Source organism: Parasteatoda tepidariorum, chromosome 6, assembly GCF_982258835.1.
Source record: "Parasteatoda tepidariorum strain Cologne lab strain chromosome 6, Ptep-v5.0, whole genome shotgun sequence".
NCBI classification, from domain to species: Eukaryota; Metazoa; Arthropoda; class Arachnida; order Araneae; family Theridiidae; genus Parasteatoda; species Parasteatoda tepidariorum.
In genome coordinates, this window is record NC_141760.1 from 89,119,679 (window position 1) to 89,142,677 (window position 22,999).

The 22,999-nt window shown below is 28.3% G+C and overlaps 1 protein-coding gene across 2 annotated transcripts in view; it reads right to left on the reverse strand.

Moving 5' to 3' along the window:
* Nucleotides 1-22,999, reverse strand: part of LOC107452035 (uncharacterized) — a 212,979-nt gene that overhangs the window by 148,979 nt on the left and 41,001 nt on the right. The gene's annotated exons all lie outside the window — the stretch shown is intronic.

The following is a 22,999-nucleotide window of genomic DNA, read 5'->3' on the forward strand; positions in this document are numbered from 1 at the left end:
GTAGTTGAAAATGAGGGGTCAAAAGTTATTCATTAGAGGGGAGATTCTTCTTCTTGAAATTCTCAGAGCATGGAATGATGAGGAATAAAATAGGAAATTGTCCATTTTCACACAAATATGCTTAATAAGAAAACCATTGTATCAAGATCAGTAATTGCGATAAAGTGATAAATTATAAAAATACATTCATTAAATTATTGCAATTTATGCAAAATATAAAAATATTGATTGTGATCAAACCAACAAAAAATTATGAAATATCAAGTACCTTAAATTCTGTACAACATAAAATTGAAGATAAGAAATTGATTTGAACGTAGATTAACTAAATTGTTTAAGAGACAGAGTGTATGGTTAAGTACATTAAATATTATTCATAGCAATCACATTTACAAAGAATTCGCAAAATTCATGATAAGCACAGTTAAAAAAATGATTGGTAGTGACATTAATTTATTAAATTTGAAATTATGATTATTATATAAATTTAATGATGCATTTAAAGATTTAGTTTACACAATTTATATATTAATTGAGTAGGAAAATGTATACAAAGAATCTTGTATAATTATAATTTTTTTTTTTTTTTTTTTTTTGGTTTAACATGTGACCTATTGTATATTTATTCGTTTGTACAAATAGTCATTAAATAATTAAAGCATCGTTAATTATAAAAGATTTTGTAAATAACGTACTATTATAACAACAATCTTAAAAAAAATGATGGTAACAAACAAAATTGTTTTACGAAAGAAAATATTCATATAATTAAAAAAAAAATTTTTAAATACACTTAACAAATGAAGGAATGTTCTTAAACAAAGCAAAAAAATAGTTGTTTTACCTCAAAAGATACTTCATTATTATTTTAAAATAATGAAAGTAAATTATAAAAGTCATTTACTTTATTAAATATTAATGTATATATTCAAATTATTCAAGCAGGAATCAACAGGTTACGCAGATGATTTTTCCCATAGAGCATCACACAATTGAATTTATTTAATAATTCACTCGAATCATTATTTTTTTTTTTATATATATATCATCTGGTTTCTTTAACCAGGAAATCATAATTTATCATCTGGTTTCTTTGACCAGGAATAACCTTCTGATTCATTTTTGATCAGGAAAATAAAAATAAAAATTAACTTCTGGTTCTATTTTGACCAGGGAGAATTCAAAAAAAAATTTTCCGGTTTAATTAACCAGCAAAAAAAAAAGTAAAAAGTAAGAAGAAAATTCCTTAATGAATAAAACCTTAATTAACAGTGGACCAGGGTTTGAACCTGGGCTTTTGCAATGACGCAATGTACTTCATTTATACTATCGTATTAACCAAATTTAACCTTAAGGAAGAACCTCTTAAAAATAATATCATTCCCGAAAAATCGTTGAGCTCAGGTATTACCCAGAGCAATCAGGACATATTTTATCCCAATTATATTAATAAAGTAATCCCAAATAAATTTTTGAGGCATCTGTATTACCAGACACGATTCAGGAAAATCACTATCCCAAATATTTTTTTTTTTTTTTTTTGTAATAATTCAAATAAACACTAAATTATCAGATACACCATTAGGGAAAAGGAAACAAAACCAATCAAATAAGCCTGCCAAATCTTATATCAAAACATTGATTCACAGATAATTGAGAAATAATAATAAAAAATTGCAAAAAAAAAAAAAAAACTAAGAAAAATTGACCAAAAGAAGAGTTTAGCCAGTAGATAGTAGAACCAAAATAACCTAAACATGAAATTTTTTTTAATTCGTAAAATACACAAAGCCACGTATAAATACAATTATGGTAAGTATTTTTATTTATAATTATTTTATTTTATTTTTTTTTTTATCTAAAAAAAACAAATTTACGTTTAGATAGGAAAACAATTAGAATAGTTTGAAAAAAAAACTTTGAACCATTCCAATGAAAGATCCAAATGATGGGTAAAGTAGCAATTTTGAAAACTTACTGAAGACGTCTTTTCAGTTTTGTATGGCCAGCATACAACAAAATTTATAAAAATTGGGACTCAGTCCATCAATATGGAAACTTTGATTAATTTAGTTCAAAATTAAATATATTTAATGCAGAATAATAGAACAAAATACATAACTTATTAGATTGTGCAAAAAAAGATTATAGCCAAAGCACCTTGTTTTGTAAAATTAGCACTATTAAATAATATACATTACAGTTGATAGGAGCTAAAATATATATTTTTTTTATGTATACCTATTTTTTTTTTTTGGGTTAAACATAAATACAAAATAAATCACTTTTGTAATATTATATTAATATGCCTATTTAAATAGTTAGATACACAGTTAGATATAGTTCAATAAACACTTTGAGAATATTTTATGACATTCTTATAAATATATATAAATTTTATCACTACCAAATCAAATAGCAAAACACATAGAGAAAAATTCAAATGAGAACAAATGTATTGTTTCATTTAATTCATTACACCATATTAAAAAACTAGGACCTCACAACAAAAAAATACGGCACCATTTGTAAGAGTTAAATAAAAATTAATATTATTTGGTGCGTATAAGAGTAAAGTAAAGTTATTTGTGTATTGTAATTGATAGAATGAAATATTTGGTATATGTACTAGTAATTGGATATAGTCATGATTAAAAATAGTAAGATGATTGAAATGTCATAATAAATATAATTAAGGCCGAAATGTATAAAAGGTAAATTAATTAAATTGAAGGGGAATGTGATCGTTAAGGAAAGTGGTAGTACAATGCTAATGTGGGATAACAATAACCCAATAGGTCCAAAGGGTCACAAAGTGTGAGGTTTGAACAAATTGGATGATTTGGTATCACCAAATTTAGAATAAGGGTGAAAACTAAGAAAATTAAAGATTAATGATAAATACGATAAAGTCATGCTATATCCAAACAATATATGATTTAATACAGTAAGCTGATGTTTCCAATAAGAAAAACTAATGAATTCACATATATGCATGCCCATAACAATAATTGAAAGGTACTCACCCTGTACACACAGGACATGATAAATCATGAAAATAGAGGCAAATAAATTCTCCAGCACAAGATTAAATTATTAACATATCATTTTATTTAGAACATACATCTTTCACCACATCTACCAACACAAGAAAGGCATTTTATTGAAATGGGTGACGGGAGAATTAAAACACAGAAGGCGTTATAGATAAATGTTAATTATAAAAGAACGAGTAATTTAGAGGTTAAAATAAATATGGAAAGAAAGCTTCAATTCGAGAAGGTTTTTCTTATGTTAAAGAAAATTAAAGGTATAAAATGATTTTAAATTTACAGAATTTGATTAGAGATATGGATTTAATTTAAGATAAAGGTTAAGAAAAAAATAAAAGGAAATCCCTCGATACGGACCGAAGTCCGCATCTCGGAAAAAAAAGGAACCAGCAAGAAGGAAAAACCAACAGAGAATCTTTTCCAAAAAATCCACTTAAAAATTCCTTAACTGGGGTAGACCAGAAAAACTACGACCAATTAAAATTAAAGAGGCGGAGAGTTTGAAATTTAAAGTAAAGGGATTGGCTAGTTAGCCCCCCTAAAATTAAAAGAGGAAAAAGAAAGGCGTGAATAGAGGGGTTGGTTGACTTTCCCCACAGGAAGTGCGATGACCGCAACGACCATGAGAAAGGTCACCAAGAAAGTTAAAAAGATTGCTAAAATAAAAAAAAAGGAATAACGTTTAAAGAAAAATTAAAGCATAGGTAAAATTAGATATTAATTTGTCACTTTACATTAAGTGTAAATGTGACAGAACACTTTCGGACCGTACGTGATGTTGGACATGTTTATTTCAGAACTTTCACTTTTCTGCCCAGATTTATCGGGTTCACGATTTTTTGCCGCTAAAGATTCACACATTAGTACCACATGTCTTTTACCGCATATGACACATTTTATAAAAGCTTTGCACTTACGAACTGGATGTCCTTGCATTAAACAGGCAAAACAACATTGACTTTCTCTTACTATGCTCTCCCTTTCAGCTAAAGTCATATTTCGAGCGGAAAAGCAATCTGAACTTTTATGTTTCCCTGAACAAAACACACACTTTCTTCAAATCTTTTACATCTGTAGTCAATAGATTTGTCGCTAGTGGAAATCCTTTTGTTGGCAAATCTCTTGCTTTCTGTTTAAAGGGTAGGCGTTTTTCATCAGGTCCCAAGCCAAAACCTGACATGGCCAAATTAATTCTTTCTTCACCTTCCGTTTCTGCCTTCAGAAAAGCCATGATGTTCGTTAATCGCTCTTTGGCGTCAACTGAAGCAACGCGGGAAGAACTTCGGTTCCAGGCTTTTAGAAACTCTTTTTGGAAACAAGATTCTACCATAGGGAACAGTATTGAAGCGCATTTCTCGGTCGTAACACCTAACGTTTCTAAAGCTCTAAGATATGACTCTAGTTTGTCATAAAGGGACGTCATAGATATCTTTTCATGCTTTTGAACGGAAACTATGAGCTTCAACAATTCCCTAACATAAACTTCGACCAAAAGGTCATCCTTGCCGAATCGGGCTTTGAGGCTATCTACTGCTTTGGTATAGTTTGCAGCTGTTGGAGGAAAACTTTCTACAACTTCTCTAGCTCTAGATCCAACAGTTGTAGCCTGAATCAGGTATTGAAATTTGTTTTCAGGGGCAATATCTGTATCGTTATTAATTTGTTCAAATTGTCCCCAAAATGGTAGCCAATCTTTTAAATCTCCACTAAATTGCCTAAGTTCTAATTTTGGCAAATTAAACTGCTTTCTGGCACTGGCACTAATAATATTTGGCGGAGACTCACCGGTTCTTTGCGATGTAGCTTGAATTCTCGCCAACTCCAGTTCATGTTTTCTTATACTTTCTCTCTCTTCATATTCTCTTTGTTTCTCTTCATATTCTCTTTGTTTCAATTTTTCTTCATATTCCTCCTTTTGTCGTCGATCATTGACAGTTGCTACCAATACACTTGTTACAAAATCTGGATCAGCTAAATATTCTTTACTTTTCAAAATGATCGTTTTCAGATCCGTTACAGTAGCTTTTTGAGGTAATACTTCGCCAATTTCTTGGGCAACAATAATAAGATCTTCCTTTTTAAATCCTTTTGATGCTAAAAACATTTTTCAAATCAGAAGTAGCGTATCAACCGTCCTGTCGCGGACGCCACAAAATGTCGCTAATAAATGAAAATAAATAATGCGGACGCCTTTTAAATAAAATCAATCAAATGAACTACAAGTTCTACAGATGAATGACAACAATTATAAAACTTTAATCTTTTAATAACAAATAATTTAGCATCAAAAACGGATTCTAAAAAATTATAATTCTAAATTACAACAAAAAAGAACAACAACAAAAACTATCTCAGGTTGCCACGCAACTTAAAGTGAAATATTAAAACAAATACATCTTTAGAAAATTAAAGGTGGCGCTTCTGTCAAATATACATACGTTAATGACTTAAAATCTTAAACAGCATCCAAGTTTTATTTCCGTAAAAATACAAAATTTTCATAAATAAAAAATTAATGCATGACTATTCAACCCTATTCAAATTTTTATTTAAGATAACCTGAAAAAATGAATCTAAATAAGTACAGAAGGTCAAACTGATTTTTTAACAGTACTCAAATTATTACTTAACAAAACTTAACAAAATGAATAATAACTTCAGTGTCTCAAATAGATAGATAAAGAAAGGTCAGTCAGGGGCTCCCTGCCCACTGCAATATCCTAACAAAACAATGGAAAGATGAAAAAAAGACATCCTTCAAAAAAGTGGATGCAAATTTAAGCAGCCAACTTTTACTTTGCCATACCAACAAACTTGTATTACGATAAATAATAAAATTCAAAAGACTCTCCGAAATGGAGATGCTGAAATTGCTTGAGAGGGATAAGGTCAGTCATCAGTCTGTCTTCACTACCAACTTTGGACATTTGACTGGACACGACTTTCAACAGAGATACCTATACCATATTGGCGTAATCAATGCTTCTATTTGCACTCTGTGTTCTTCAGAATAATTGACATAGTTCATTCAACGCAAAGTGTCTTGCGCTTTCTTTCTTTTCTTATTTTGACGATTCTCATAACATAGCTAATTTTTATCAGGTTTCCAGAGGACTCATAGGTGATATGTTCACTGCCCAACGTAGGATAAGAAAATGTAATTTAAAAAATCTTCTATTATGTAAAAAAATCACTTGTTAGACTGTTTAGAGTATTAAACTATAATTATAATGACACCACGCTTCTTTAAACATCCTAATTTATCGAGAATGCGAGATCATATTTAACAAAATTCCCGATGCATGGCTCTGAAGTTTGGACGTTACATCTTCCTAAACTCCGCTACATACTTTGGCTTCAAAAGGTAAGCCAAAGCAATAGAAACATTCAACATTAGTTTCTAAAGTCTTTGATAGCAACACAACACATCTCATTACGTCATCTTTCGACTAGCTGGTTGATAAGTTCTATTTCTCTCCATCTCTCATGCTAGATGGCACCACCAAATCCGCGCTACAGTTCAGATGTGACAGCAACTCATGACAACTCAGCAACATATGACAGAACAGGTTACACCACACCATTTCTCTCAACATCACAAGTCACACGAAACCCTTCGGTCTATCTCTCAACCACTCCACCAATTGAAAGGAGGATATTATTGCGGCTTTATAAAGCTACGAAGTTTACTGAAGTACTGTGCAGCCCATGATTATAAGAGTCTTTTTCTCTTCTTTGCATTTTACACCCCGTGACTAATCTTAAAAGATCATTGCCATTTTGTATTTTTAATTTTATAGAAAGTTCAAATTTCATTTCCATCATATACATAGTGAACTATACTCTAATAATGATATCAAATAATAATAATCACAATAAAAGTCATATTCCTAAAGTCCATCAGCATTATTTATGTTTTACAAAAAAGAGAAAATTTTAAATGGATAAAAACGACCTTATGTATTCAAATGTACTTCAATGTATTATATTACACTAAAGACACTATAAACTATTAGAATAGTTTATTCCACCTTTTGAACACTAATAATTAGAACTACATTTATCTGGAATACATTGAACTACCTTACTTTTTATAAAAGATATAAGACATTGGTAGTTATGGAAAAACATAACGTTTCCTCAAATTTTCCTCAAACTAAAAGCTCCAAAATATTATTTTCAAGTTTACTAAAAAATCGAATATAGATTCTAAATCCACTCAAAACATTGTACATTTTTTATTTTACTCCCCATTTTAGTAAATATCATTTATATTGTTAAAATACTACATCAGGACTTCAAGTTGTAAATTGATAAGAACTGAAAACTTTGGACAAAAATGAACCGCCTTGAATAAATCAGCTATCTTATCTGAACAAGCATGAAACAAATTTAGCGTTCAGATAAGTACTCTGACAAGATCTCTCAAACTTTACAAGCCGTAATTTTCTTTGCATTGTCAGCGTATCTTAGAGAGAGAAAAATTCGATCAATTTTCTACCGTCATCCTGCAATAAATCAAGAGAGGGTATCAATTTTTGGCGACGAAAGTGTGGGAAAAAACTCCAAAAAGGAAGAAAAAAAATTCTAAAGCATAAGATAACGATATTTTATTTTTTTTCCAGTTAAGTAGAGGCTTACAATTTATCTGTAAACTATTAATCTTTCTTACAAAGAAGCAAATTTTAATGCTCTTTTCCATCTTCGTATTATACGATTTTGAATGATAAATTAGTCTTGACAAATAACTACCTTCTCGTAGCTGTTAAAAATAGGCATTATAATGCAAGGTGGGGCGCATTTGCATTAGTAATCAATGTTTGTCTTGTTTACTTTCAAGTTAATTGGATACAGTGTTTTCTATTTTTTCTTAATTTTATCGCATGTTGTTTATAACATTGATTGTAAGTTTTTACTTCATTTTATATTTTTGTTACAAAATAAAACAGCCGAACTAGTTTTCTTTAATACGTAAAAAAGGTACCACATGCCTCGGTGGTCATAAAAGAACCGTAACAGTGTTGACTATTGTTAAAACTATTAGATATCTATTACAAAATTCCATACTAGGAATACCATTAACTACATAGTGCAACAATCAATGAAGTATTACTGACGTCCATAATTATTGGCAATTTTTTTACGGTCCCCAAAAAAGAGAAGTATTAAAATTATTTCTGGTTTTGAGTAGTTTAATTACTAATTCGATTTTGAGTTCCTTCATTTTCATTTGGATCACACGAAAAACAATAATAATAATAAAGCACTGAAACAAATCCCTGAAACTAATTTTCGTTTGGGTATTGTTATTTTCCAGTTAAAGAAAATACGTTTTTGTAAGGTTCTGACAAAACTAACTTTACATTGAAGCATGATTTGAAGACTTTATAATTGGTTAAAAGAAAAAAATTTCAATTATTTCTTGTGCTTAACAAACTGAAGAATTAAAAACTTGCGAATACTGAGCATTTTATTAAAGAAAAATATTTATTTTTAAGAAAACTTTTTAATACAGATTAACATACTTCATATAAAATACAATACGTATTGTTGTATTTCAAGTAAGCTAAGCGACTCGCTCTGAATCCATGATATACTTGCACCCAAGAACTAAGAACTAAGTAATCAAATACCATATGCTTTCCAGTTCTAGTTAATTTGTTTAAATTAAAATTCGCAAACCATTCCTCCCATTCTTATTTACTAAAAATTTTAACTAGTACTTTCAGAGAAACGCTTTTGCAACCTTATTTCCGTTTATTTCCGCAAACCTTAACGGCACTTGGGTTTAAAAAAAAACATTTAAACATCAGCATTAAACATCAGCATCAGCTTATTTGCTAACAGTTAAATTATTTCGTTGATTATTTTTTAAAAAATGCTAAGAAGGAATGTAATATAAACTCTTTAATTTTGATACTTTGTGTGCATTATAATAATCATAATTTCTAACTTTTAACCAAATTTGTAAATACACGTAATAAGCAAAATATTCCTTTTAGATGATTTAGACTCTCTTCATCTGATAAATAATTTTAGATAAATATTTTACATACCATTTTAGATCTGACAGATAATGGCAAATATTTGAATTTCATTTATTTCAAAGTAAAAATACTTTGAGTAGATATCAATTTAACTAATGAGTCATTCTATGTCATTAATAATTAATGCATGATATTTATTTTAAACTTATATTTATGATTTAATCACACAGTGTTCCGAATTTTGTTAAGTCAACCGGCAATAATCCTTAATTCGTCTTTAAAATACTAAACTCTTTATATGGAAACTGTGTGATAAAATATGTTTCAACGCATAGTTACGATGATAAAGCCACGATGGCAAAGTAGTTAGGCACTGAACTGCCATTGTGAATGCCGGAGTAATATTCCCTCACCTATTTTTAGATCGCTAGGTACCAGTTTTCTATTTTCTAGTAAATAAATTCAGCTAGTCCTTATTGCTGACCATACTGTCTTCCTCATTCTGTAGTTCCCGTAATTGGGGAGCATAAGGAAACTAGGAATCAAGAGGCAAATTCTCATATTTTTTTCATACGGGGGAAAGAATTATGTGCTTTACAACAAATATATTGGAATTCGTCTCCCATGTGCATCTCGCATCCTTCTCGCTCTCTGGGTGAGCGATCCGCCCATACCTCTTTACCCTCTTGGATGCCTATTAGCAGTTATGGGTTATTAATTACTAGCTGTTATATACGATTAAAACAAGTTGAGCCGCGATGGCTCAGAAGATAGAGCATTCGCCTTCCAAAGAGGCGAACCGGGTTCGAATCCCAGTCGATACGAATTTCACACCCGGCTTGCTCCGACAACAGTGCTGACGTGAAATATCCACAGTGGTATATGGGTCATGGGTTAGTAGATTGACCATGGTATGTTCTCGTGGTCTACCTCACCATGTAACGCAAATGCTGGTTAGTTCCATCAAAAAATCCTCCACGAAGGCAAATTTCTCCCAATACTCCATCCAGGAGTTCCCTTGTCTTCTGGATTGGGTTCAAAATTACAAGGCTATGGATTTGAGCATTAGTGGTCGTAAACCCATAAAATTTGCCCGCTGTTCAACGACAGTTAGGAAATAAAAAATAAAAAGTTGAGCCGTGAAGGCTCAATGGATAGAGCGTTCGCCTTCCAATGAGATAAACCGGGTTCGAATATCAACAATGGCTAGTCGATACGAATTCCGCATCTGGCTTGCGCCATCCACAGTACTGACGTGAAATACCTCAGTGGTAGACGTATCAGGGGTTAGAGTTTTCTTGCCGTCACGCTAACAGTGGGAGGTTTTCGGGGTTTTCCGCTCCATGTAACGCAAATGCGGGTTATTTCCATCAGAAAGTCATCCGCGAAGGCAAGTTTCTCTCAATACTTGATCAATGATCTCCCAATACTTCTCTTGTCTTTTGGATTGGGTTCAAAATTACAAGGCCATGGAGTTGAAAATTAGCAGTCGTAAAATTTGGTCGGCCATTCAACGATGGTTATAAAATAAATTTTCTGCGATTCCGTTTGAAAGAAAGTGAATACAATTATAAAACTTTACTTATGTAATAAATTCTGATTAGATACGACACGTTTTGCAAATTATTAATTGACGAAGGTTGTGCCTATATAAGATATATAGACTAGACACTATCACGAGATTTGTTCTATTGTGGTTTCCTGATTGCTTCTACTGAACGGAGGTATGAACTATTCACAACAAGTGTGGGATAGATTATTGGAATTCAAAATCACTTTAGATCTAATGTAAAATGCATTTTGAAAATTCTGATTAAAGTATAACGGGAATACCCAGAGAATGCTAACACGAATAGTTTAGTAGTAATTTTTTTTCACGATCAGTTTGAATGAAGTTTTGTTGAAATCTTGTGATGGAAGTACTATAACGAATTAATCATTTTACGATAATTGTAACTATGTATCTCAAAATGTAACAAGAAAATAAAGCAGTAAATTTAAACGGAGCATGGTGATTTTTTTTAATTTATGTATTGACAGCTGTTTTAACAGATAAATGATTTAAGGGCACAACGGACGAGACAGCACTAGTTTTTAGCCTAAAATTAAATTTACTTATTTATCTCGCCTTATTAACTCTATTCAAAAGTTTTTTTTTAAATGAGAATAGCAGACTTAAATGAAAGAAGACAAAAAAATGCATTTTTTATATAAATATGAAAATTTAAATTCAAATATTGAAAAGAGTTTAGACTCGCAAAACTGACATGGTAAAGTTGTCCTTAAAATCCGCAAACAAATCATCAATCATGTTGAAAACTTACTTTTAATATTTATTTGCTGTTAAGAGAAAACCTTTTGAATAAAATATTCAATGCGTCGGGTTTATTGATTGTATATTTATTTAATTTCATAAGATTTCGTTTTCTATTCTATAATGTTATTTGAATTCAATTTGTTGTAACAAGAGTTTTGTCAACCGATATTTAAATTTGAAACAAGCCATTCAATTATGTAAAAAAAGGGGGGGGGGTTAAAAAGCAAACCACATATTTGATAACGAAAATATTAAATTCTTAAAGTTAGTCCTTATTAAATCCTTAAAACTTTTGTTGCTCTTTAAATGACCTTGGACAAAAGAGGCTCACTTGCCGTCCGACTTGCTCACAAGTCAAGAAGCAGTACCATTGTTTGGCAAGAGGACACCGCTAGAGTAAAAGTGCAACCTTACTCAGAACCATCTGATAGATGGCAGCACCACTGATTCATGCGGCTTTTTCGACTTCAGACTTCCATCTAAAGTGGAAGTGAATTTTCACCTAATTCTAGTCCTCATAGTACTGCTCAGAGATCGACCAAAGGACTTTCGATTTTACAGACTTAACGAGCACGCATATCAAAGGTGTTTTAGACTCTATGAGGTTCGAAATGCTCTAACCACTGGTCAATATAATGCTCTAACCACTGAGTTAATATTATAAAACAGCGACTATTTTTATTCAACTCCAAATATTGACTTTAAAATGAAATTTACAAAATAGCCTCTCTTTATATGGATACACATTGGAACTGTGTTTTTGTACTAGGTAAATCAGTTTCGAAAACTTTACAATTGGTTATTTATAATATTTGAAAGCATTTTGAAACGTGAATGTATTTTCTTAAACTCATAACAATTTTGCTAACATTCTTATCCTTTCGCATATTTTGCTATCTCATCTGCATTATTTTAAATGCTCCTCAAACAATTCATACCGAAAATTCATGTGGAAGAATTTGAAAGATATTTCAAAGTCAGATTTATTGCAAGGAAGCGGATGTCTCTCATGAGATCCATAAGAAATTTTGGAATAGAATACTTTATTGGAGTCCCAGAAAAACAAACTTCTTCTTGGTAGCTTTGAATATTTTTTCGCAAACTATTTTGCATTGATATTTATCGACGACTCCCTATCCATCTTTATATTTAAATCTATTGCAAAGCAAAGACAATCCTCAATGAATATTCGTAAAGAAATGTAGCGACTTGAGTATAATTATTTTCTCATTAAAATATATTTAATAAAAATTATATTGCATGAAACTTAATTTAGACAATAAAGAAAAGAAAACCTTACGAAAAATGAAGGTGTTTTTAAAGTTGTTTTGAGATTGACAGATGTAAAAAACACACCTGACGTAGAAAGTGAGGTTATGTTTTGCACCAAAAATAACCTTATTAATCAACCTCTACTTTAACCTCATTTACACCTCATAAAATCAACATCATATCTAGCTCTTCTATACTTTTAGTTGAAATCGAGTGAAATTATTCAATACCTCAAATGTACTTGTTTGCTTGAAGTGTAAAAAAATTACATGCACACCTAAAAAAACAACCTTTCCAAGATAGTTGCTCAAAAGTAGATTTCCATCAACCAAAAAATTACCTCAAATTACCTCAAATATTACCTCAAATAGAATAAAACAAATTCATATACCTTGATTACACACCTTGGGAGGTTGATTTTGCATGCTTGTTTTTGAAGTCAACTTCATATAACAATCTCATATATAAACCTCAAAATAACCGTAACCTTACCCAACTTCAAATAAACCTCAAAAAAACCTTGACATTTTTTAGGGAATTTTTGTAATAAATTTTATATGCTACTTTCTAAAAATATCTATCCTAATTTTAAGGCTACTGACCGTAAAAAATGATTGCCAGTGCGTTACTGGCAATAAATTTTACCAAAACCATATTATTACCATAAAAATACATGTCTGCCTTTCATCTTTTTTCGTAAACTATCTGACCATAAATTAACATTATACTCAAAAAAAAATTTCTTTAATTCGGACTTTAGAGGATTTTTTTTATCGAATCGGAGTGAACCGTGAAAGCAGATTAAATAATGTAAAGCTACCACCTGTCAAAGAACAAGAAAGTTGCATGAGATATGGATGCTCTTTGGCACCTTTTGGGTTTGAATCTCGGATCTTTCTGCTCATAGCATGGTGCAGTCTGCCCCACGGGAGAAAAGTGTATACCACCGTATTGATTTAAGAAGCTTTAAATAGTAACTGCACAAATAAACTGTCAAATTTACTAATTATTTCACAATTACGGGTACAGATTTTTTTTCCGATGGATAAGTTAAAGGTCAACCCTCCAAATTTTACAGAAAATTCTAAGAGTGAAAACATGCATAAAAAACTAAATATCCATATACATACACACATTATTCAATGAATATTTTAATATAAAAAAAATTGTGAATAACTTGAATAGCTTTGATGAATAACTGTAACTGTACATAATTATTTTCTCATTAGAATATATTCATTTTAACAAAATTAATAAAGTAATACAAATATTGTTTAAATAAATGAAGTAAGCTAAAAATATATCGAATAAATCCAGACCGTGTTCCACTTTGTCCCGTATCTAGAATAGTAAATCATTCCATTAATTGTTTATTTTCAGTTGAAAAAAATTGATGAATAAATGATTTAAAGAGTTTGTTTGTGTTTTGAAATGGTTTTACAGAATATGAAATGAAGAATTAACACTATTGAAATTATTAGATAGACATATAAACGTCATATAGAGTTGATAGAATCATATTTTTTATTTTTCAAATTTTTAAACAATTTAAAAATTGAAAATTGAAAAACTTCCTAGAAAAACTTCACAAAAAATGATAATAAATTACCTATGATTATAAAAGAAATATCAACATATTTTCGCATGTAGGTAAAGAATCTTATAGTCCAAGAACCATTTTCACACTTTAATTACCATGTATGTATGTAATTGAATCAAAAACTAATTTCTCCAGGAAACTGAAACATAAATTACCCCATCCCTTTACAAAAGCAATCAATCACTGAAGAAAATCATCATTCTTTTGGAAGCTAGATGGGAAACAAAAAAAAAATCACTTAAAATCTTCGAAAAAAATAAAAATGGAGCGAAACAATTTCGCTTCTCCTCAACAATGTTCAAGAAAAATGAGTCTTTCATAAGATCCAGTTTAGCTTTCAAAAGATTTATAGGTAAAAGAAACTTAGCTTTTCTAAAAGGAAATCCTAAGTCAGAAAAGAAAATTTAGCTTAAAACAGTCAGAATTTATGAAATTCTGTGAGTTTTAAATATAAAACTTAAAATATTTTTTGTTAATGTTCTACAAAAATATATTTTTTATTTTAGGGCTTAGTATTCATTCTAAAAAGCACTTTGCATTCAATAATATATTTCATTAAAAAATGTATTCTAAGTTATTCAAATTTTATTGAAATCTTTTAATTAGATTATTATTATATATTTTAATTAGATTTCTTTAATAAATAAAATGCAAAGAAATGCAAAATTGATACTTAATGTGTTCTATTTAATTTTAATACCAATTCTAGTCATGCATATTCTTATAGAAATGCATGATAATAAATTCAAACTCGTGCCTTTATTAGAAATAAAAATGATAAAAAAACTCATTAATAAATAAAACAACAACACTAGGGAACGTATTCAATGAATAATTTGAAGCGATTACTATTTACAAACAATTGAAGATACCAGAAATCCTAAAATTGAAAAAATAAACTCAAAAATAAAAAGTAAATATCTGAACAGGTGGCGCTGCTAATTGAGAATAGTATTTGTAAAATAAACATATTTTGCTTCAACAACGTAGTGCATGCTGTGGAAAAATACTCAACAGATAAATCTACATATATGTTTTAATGTATAGAAGAAAAAATTATTGTTTAATATTTTTTACGTTCAACAGCGCTATCTATTGACGTACTTAGAAGCATATTTTTTAAATAGCTCTTAATTCAAAATTCTCAATTTCCAAAACAGAGCATAACAATTGTACATTTCTTCCCTTTTTATTATCGAAATTATTTTTCCCGTTTTTATTACCGAAAAATTATTATTGGTGGACTACTATTCTTTTGAACAAAAGAATTAACCTAAGATCACTACATATTTTTCTTATTTCTTAAAATATAGTTTGACTTTTACTGCATATAATATTTAATAAATACCGTCATTCGGGGCTACTTTGTGCAGCGGGGGCTACTTTATGCAAATTCGAATTTGGCATTTTTCAAGTGCTGCTATTCAGTATTATGTTTATTTCACGTTAAAAATGTGTGGAATTTGAAGATAGAAGTCTCTTCTATTACTACAAACATTTTTTTGAATTTTAAAACAATCTCAGAGTGTGTTTCGCTCATCCATGCCAACAACTTTCCGAGGACGTCGGATGTCGAAAAGTGACCGTAGAAACTTTAGCTGTGAAATGCAAAGACGTTGATAAAAAAATTGTCGTAAGTGCAAAATTTTTTATTTATATATTAATAAACAATTATATCATGTTAGCGTTAAAAAAAAATTGAAAATTAATAACAAATAAATGGAAAATGAAAAAAAATGCATTTTGGGGCTACTTTGTGCAAAGTTTCATTCGTTTTTTTTTCGACGGAAAAATGGTCAGACGCTATAAAAAAATACCTGGAACGAAAAACTACCGTGTTAAACTTTAGAAAAGCTGCAACAATGTGTGCAAGCAGTTGTTGGTGGTATGTCGATTGCAGAAGCTTCTCGGAAGTACAAAATCCACAGAAATACTATCTCTAATAAAATTCACAAGAAACACGTGAAACTTCCTGGTAAACTATTATTTTTCTTCTACAAAGATTTTTCTAATGACTTAATCAAACGGTTTAACACATAAAAATATATTTTATAAGACATCGGGTAATTTTGAAAGAAACTGAAGAGCAAGTTCTGTCATGTTCATTCAAGGATGTTATGTTCAAATTTAACAATATTATAAATGTTAATGAATATGTAATAATTATTATTTTTAAAATTTCATCCATTTCAATGTTTAAAAATGTATATGGTTTTCTTTTGTTTAAACTCAAATGTTTTGAAATAAACATTCTTTTTAAGAAAACAATTCTTTAAAAAAATGGTTTTTTAACGCTGAAAATTATTTTCAAACTAATATCTTTACATATCTTGATGTTTTTGTCTTTAAAATGTCAACAATTAACTTTTTTAACAATTTTATATCAATATTTTACTAAAAACATGATTATTAAACTGAATTCCTATCGCTGCACAAAGTAGCCCCATTTGGGGGCTACTTTGTGCAAGGATGTTTTGACTTATTACTCGTAAATATTACATACAAATAATGCCAATATTTATCAAATTCACTCGTCTGAGTCCAGTTATGAATATAATATCGATAAATTTTACTAAAGTTTGAATTAACATAGTTTTTTTACATGTCAAAGTTCAAAAACTGCGAAATCCTGCACAAAGTAGCCCCGAATGACGGTACCATTTGTTTACTGAGAAGATTTCTACTGGAAGATTTTATCTTATTTGTTTACATATATTAAAAATAAAAAAAACGGAAAAAATTCTTATAAGAGTTAATTTTCAGTTACTTCAAATTTTTTTAAACAATGATTATTAATGAATACAATAAATGACTTGAAATTTTGAAGTATGTGAAAAATATATGTTTGGCTCCTTTTAGTAGAAAATAACCATATTTTTTAAATGAAAGTATAGGCAAAAATCTGATTGTGATGGTTAATTTAACTTAAAAAAATTGTTTTAATGTTAATATTGATGTTATATTTTTTATTAAAATAACTAAGCTCTTATGTCAATTGCAAAAGTTTAAAAATTAATAAAATCTAGTCCAAATAATGTCTTGGATGGACATTTAAGACTTATGTTTTCAAACACAAATATCGATAAAGCTGTAAATTATCTTATTTAAATTATTTAAATATATAATATTTAATAAGCCACTCGTACATATAAAAGTAAATACAAATACAGCAAATATTATGTTTCTAATTTATTATTTTGTTTTATTGTAATTTATATAGAAATAAAAAATAAATAATTACGATATGGAGCGTTTGATTTCTTTACATATATTAATGTAAACTATATAGAGACAAAAATTTTAATTTACAATATGGAGAACAAAATATTTAATTATGTTTTCACTGGGATTGAAACCAATAAATATCTTTTGAACTTACCTTGAAATGATGTAATTGATTATCAAGTTAATTTTTATTTTTAAATGTTATTTTTTTCTATTCTTGTCCTATACCATAGTTGATTTTCTATTTACGTATAAGTTATATTTTTGTCCAAAAAACACTTAATCAAAAGTTTTCTTTTAAAATCATGAACTTTTCTAAATTTAATAATTTTTTGAGTTAAAAAGGGCAAAGTTATCACAAAAAATATTTAGAAAATAGTTTCTGTAATAAAATAAAATTGATAAAAAAAACTAAATTAGCCATTCTTGCATAGATTAGATATAAACAACACATAGCCCACAAAATTAAATTTCAATTTCAAAACTGTTTTACTAACATTAACACTGAAAAGGTTTGGGAAACTGGTAAACGAAACAATAATTTTAACTTCCTTATTAAAATAAGGATAATTTATTAGTCAATAATTTTAAACTGCATGATCATTTAAAAAAATTTGTGTAAATACTAATTTATGAAATTGTATGATAAAAATAGTACAACAATTTGGCAATCCATATACTTTATTAGCTAAACTCATCATATATTTTCTTTCTTCAAAATATCTATCCTTCAAAAATATCTAATATTTCAAAATGAATTCAAAAATATCATCTATGGAACTATATTTTAAACTAATAGAGAAACAAAATTCTCAATCCTATTAAATTTTCAATTTGATAAATATTCAGTTAAGTGTTACATAAACAGACATTTCAAAATACTCGAGAAAGCTATAGTTTTAAAAATTAAAACGTCGCATTAAACAATACATTGACTTGGCATTATATTGTATACAAGAATTTTTATAAGATACCCTATTCGACCCAGCTTAAATACATACATTTACAACATATAAAATAAATATATTAAAAAGTATCACAAAACGAAAAAATCTCTTGAAAAATTATTTTTTCTCTAAATATATTTTGTAAAAAATAAAATAAAAAAATACACTCAATTTTGAATAAAAACTTTAACTAATTTTGTCTAATTCAAGGAAAGTAGAACTATAACTTTTAAAAATTTTATATTTCTTGTGATATCAATATCAATTAAATTTTGGTGATTAAAGTCGGAAAAATGTATTCTCTCCTTCAAGTGATTCCATTTGGTGCTTAGTAATATTATTTACGAACAAAATTTTTCATTCACAGGTTACAAAGTTACCATTTTCTGCGATTTCAATGCAAACTGCTTTCATTTATTTGATAAAATATTTGCCTGCAAGCTAGATCTTTTTACAAAATTTTGCAAAACCTTTTTTTTTTATAAGAGTAAACATGAACATTGATTTTGTTTAAGACACACAGATGGCTCTTTTTTCATTTTATTTTCTCTTTAAATATTTTTCAAAAATTTGATTATTCAGATCTACATATAAGAGTTTCTAAACTATCATTTGAAAGGGAACAAATTAAAAAATGCCAGGAGCAAAACCTTAAGTATATTTGTTGAATTATGGTATTTATAATAACTTTTATTTTCTATAAGTACAATTGGATTATTATTGGTAATTTAAACTTTGATGTGTATTTCTTAGAACTTGAGAACATTTATTTTAAAAAATAAAACACATCATAATTTACTTATTTTTGTGATGAGTATAATGTTAATATCAAAGTTTTAATAGACGATGGCTAAAGATATATATTAAAGGAAGAAATAAAGTAATAGATTTTATGGGAAAAATAAATAGTTGCACAGTGTGCCGAAAAATGGACAACCCAGAATAACTTTTACTCTAATGATCGGATGTTCAAGGTTTAAGACTCAGTCTTAATGCTCCAAACGGATGACCTCAGGTCGGCTTATTGATTAGAGTAGACGATATTTTAAGTTGCAAAATCAGACAAAAAATGTACTTTTTCAGAATTAATACATCCTTTTTTCTACGAATTTGGATTTTTGACACTCAAAATATAGGGGGCGGGGGGAGAGCATCAGCAATCTGAGAAAAATGGTCGTAATAGTTTGGTCCAAATTTTAGACCACTTAATGTTAGTTTTACTTTTTGCGTACTTCCTCATAACTCGAGAACTTTTTAAACGAATTGAAAAATTCTTGAACACATTTATAAAATTCATTTATCCAAAGATAATTCCATGCAAAAAAAATCTATTATTATTTATGATTTGTTATTATTTTATTTAGTGGTAGTTGAAAACAATTGTAAGGTTTAAAATTTTTTTCATAATTTTAAAGTAAATTTTTACATCCTTAAAATTTTATATAGCAAAATACGAAATGTCAACAAAATCCGCTGTATAATTCTTGAGAAATCGAATCACTTTTGCTCCAGTTTTGGAATTTGCCATTTAAAATTTCGTACCTTGAAATGACGCAAAAACTGCATACCTTACAATTCAAAAAAGTTTTCCAATAGTAAATAATAAAATAAGAAAAAATTATAATTATTTATTATCTTTGGATATATGTTTTTTATAACCGAGTTAAAAAAATTTTCAATTTGCTTGAAAAGCTCAAGTGATATGGTGAAATATCCAAAAAGTAAAATTAATATTGAGGTGTCCAAACTTTGGACCAAAAATTTTCCGGGTTGATTTTCCTATATTTTAGGTGCCAGAAATCCAAATCTGCTGAAAAAAAAGTATGTTTATTCAGAGAAAGTACACACTTGTGACTGATTTCGCAATTTAAAATATTTTCTGTCCTAATTAATTAGCATATTTGAGGTCACCCTTTTTGGAGGATTAAGAATGAGTTCTAGAACTTGAGGATCCGATGATTTGATCAAAAGTTATTCAGAGTAGTTCATTTTTTTGACACACTGTACATAAAGAGACTAATGAAACTTTCTTTAAATATAGTAAATACAATAAATTTTGGACACGAAAATAAAAACACAAAGAAATCTGAAATGGCAATCAGTTACAAGCAGGGGAAAACATCAAATGAAACTAAATCACAAATATATAAAAGAAAAACTGAAAAGCCTATTGTTTAGCAGGTAAATAACATTCATTACAGTTTTACACTATTTTGAATAGAAAAATTGAAATCGGAGGAAAATAAATTTTAATCTGTTAGAAAAATACAGTTTACTAGAACCGCAACCATGTTATAAAAAACAGTCTGGAGGGCAGAATTAATAAAAGTCAGTCAGTTTTTTCTGACAATGCGTTGAAGAAAAAAGCGAAGAAAAGGAAACTAAAACAAAGCGAAATACGAATGGTAGTTAATTAAAGTTACTAACTTCTCACGGGGGTAGTCTTAACGTGCAAAAGCAAATTTAATTTATCAGCTTGAAAACTGACAAAACGTAAACTTTGATTAATTAGGATGGGCTAGTTAGGATGGGTACAAGACGAATTTTCAATAGATTATAATTAATTTTTTTCACTTTAAATTGCATATTTTAATACTTTGTAAGGCTTTTGAAATGTATACTTACCACCCCACTGTTTTCCCCTCAAATAGATTGATACAGTTCACTAGCATTCTGATACATTTGTTTCTCAGCTCTATAAACTTACTATGAACTGAAACGATATAAATTACGAAACGAAACTACGATGAACTATGATTTGATATGTACTAAAACGGATAAAAATAGGAATATATTTTGAGAAGATTGGAACTTGTAAGTAGTCAATTTGAAACAATAGTTTTGCGTAAAATATGTTTCAGTAGTCTAGTAAGCAATGAACATTTTAACATCCTCTCATAGACAATGATAAAATATAAATTCAAATAAATTTTTAATCATTAGACTTATCAATTATTTTTATTTATTTAATAACAAAAAGGGCAAGCTACAAGATATTTTATTATTTTTTTTAAGTTATAAGAAAAATAAAATAACAATCAAAATTGATCTCTCGCTCATTCGTTCATTTTATTTCTTTTGTGATCTTTGATTTATAACTTATTGTTTTGTGTTGAATTGTTTTTTAATTCCAAAAAAATTAAAATAATTTTTAAATAAAGTAAACTTTTCAAATTTAAAAATTTGTTATTACTGTTTAGTTTTTATTTAACAAACAATAGTTTTATTTTAATTCATGCAACGAATTTTTCTTTGTAATTCATTCAACCACTGTTTTTTTCTTATTCTGTGAAAATATGTGAAAACACATTCGTTTTCAATTATTTCATGAAAAAGAACTTAGCTTTACCTTTTTATAAAACAAAAATATGAATGGAATGAATAGAAAAAATTGAGAAATCTAATAAAGAGGAATCCATACATAAATTAATAAAAGACCAAATAATTCGTATTTTGTATAAGGAATAATTCCCAATAAATGGAATGAAAGCATATTTAAGCATGTTTAAAAATACTATCATAATGTTCACTTGAAAATTATTTCTATTAATAAAAATTCTTCAAAAAAATTTGCCTTTAATAATTAAAAAAAAGTACCTGCATTTAGCCAGACATACTGCTAAATTGCTTACTGATATTGAAAAATAATTTCTCTCTGCATTACTAAAATTTTACAACATTCTTTACTTATGGAAGATTGCATTCAAGCACAGGATATTTTTAAACATGATATAAAAATGTTTGAGCAATTGCATAATATGTTTTATTAAAAATATAAAGTTACATTTATATAATGAAAGATTTCTATATATCTTTATAGTGTTTGTTAAATATAAACTGACTTGTCTGGCATTGTTCAATATGAAATAAAAACAATTGAAAACAATTAAATATTTTTGTTTCATTAGTTGCTATGTTACTAAATAGAAAATGAAGACTAGTTTCCGTGCATTTAAACTTTAACGCTATAGTAATATTTTAATTACTAAATGTATCGAAAAACGTATATTGAGATATAATAAAAAATAAATAGCAATATACATAAATTCAAAGCACAAAAAATTATTAGTCGAAATGTAGAAAAAAAAATTATTTTGATAACACATTTCAATAAAATAAATAAGTAATTTAGAATGTCTGAAGGAAATATTGCATAACGATTTTGACAAATAATTGGGAACTACCTCAGAAGTTAAACGGTAATTTTTTTTAAAATTTATTTGATTATATGTTACCAAAATTACGTTAGGGATCGATGAATATTTTTCAAAATATAATGCTAAAAATATTGTGTCCCTATAAACTTTTGATAAATTTTTAAATTTCTAAAAAATGTAGATAAAATGTTTTGTACATGAACTCTATGATTGTCTGGAAATTATGAGGTGCCTCTACTAAAAGCTATTCATAATACGTATTCTTCGTATTATTTTAAAAAGTAAAAAAAAAAAAAACATAAATTTTGTAAAGACTCATTTTATACCCATTATGTGTCAAAAAATCATCTTTCTTTATTGAAATACTGAAAATTACTGTGTTGTCTTACCGCAGAATCATATACAGATTTATAGTGCACTATTTTTTTTTCACTTCTCATT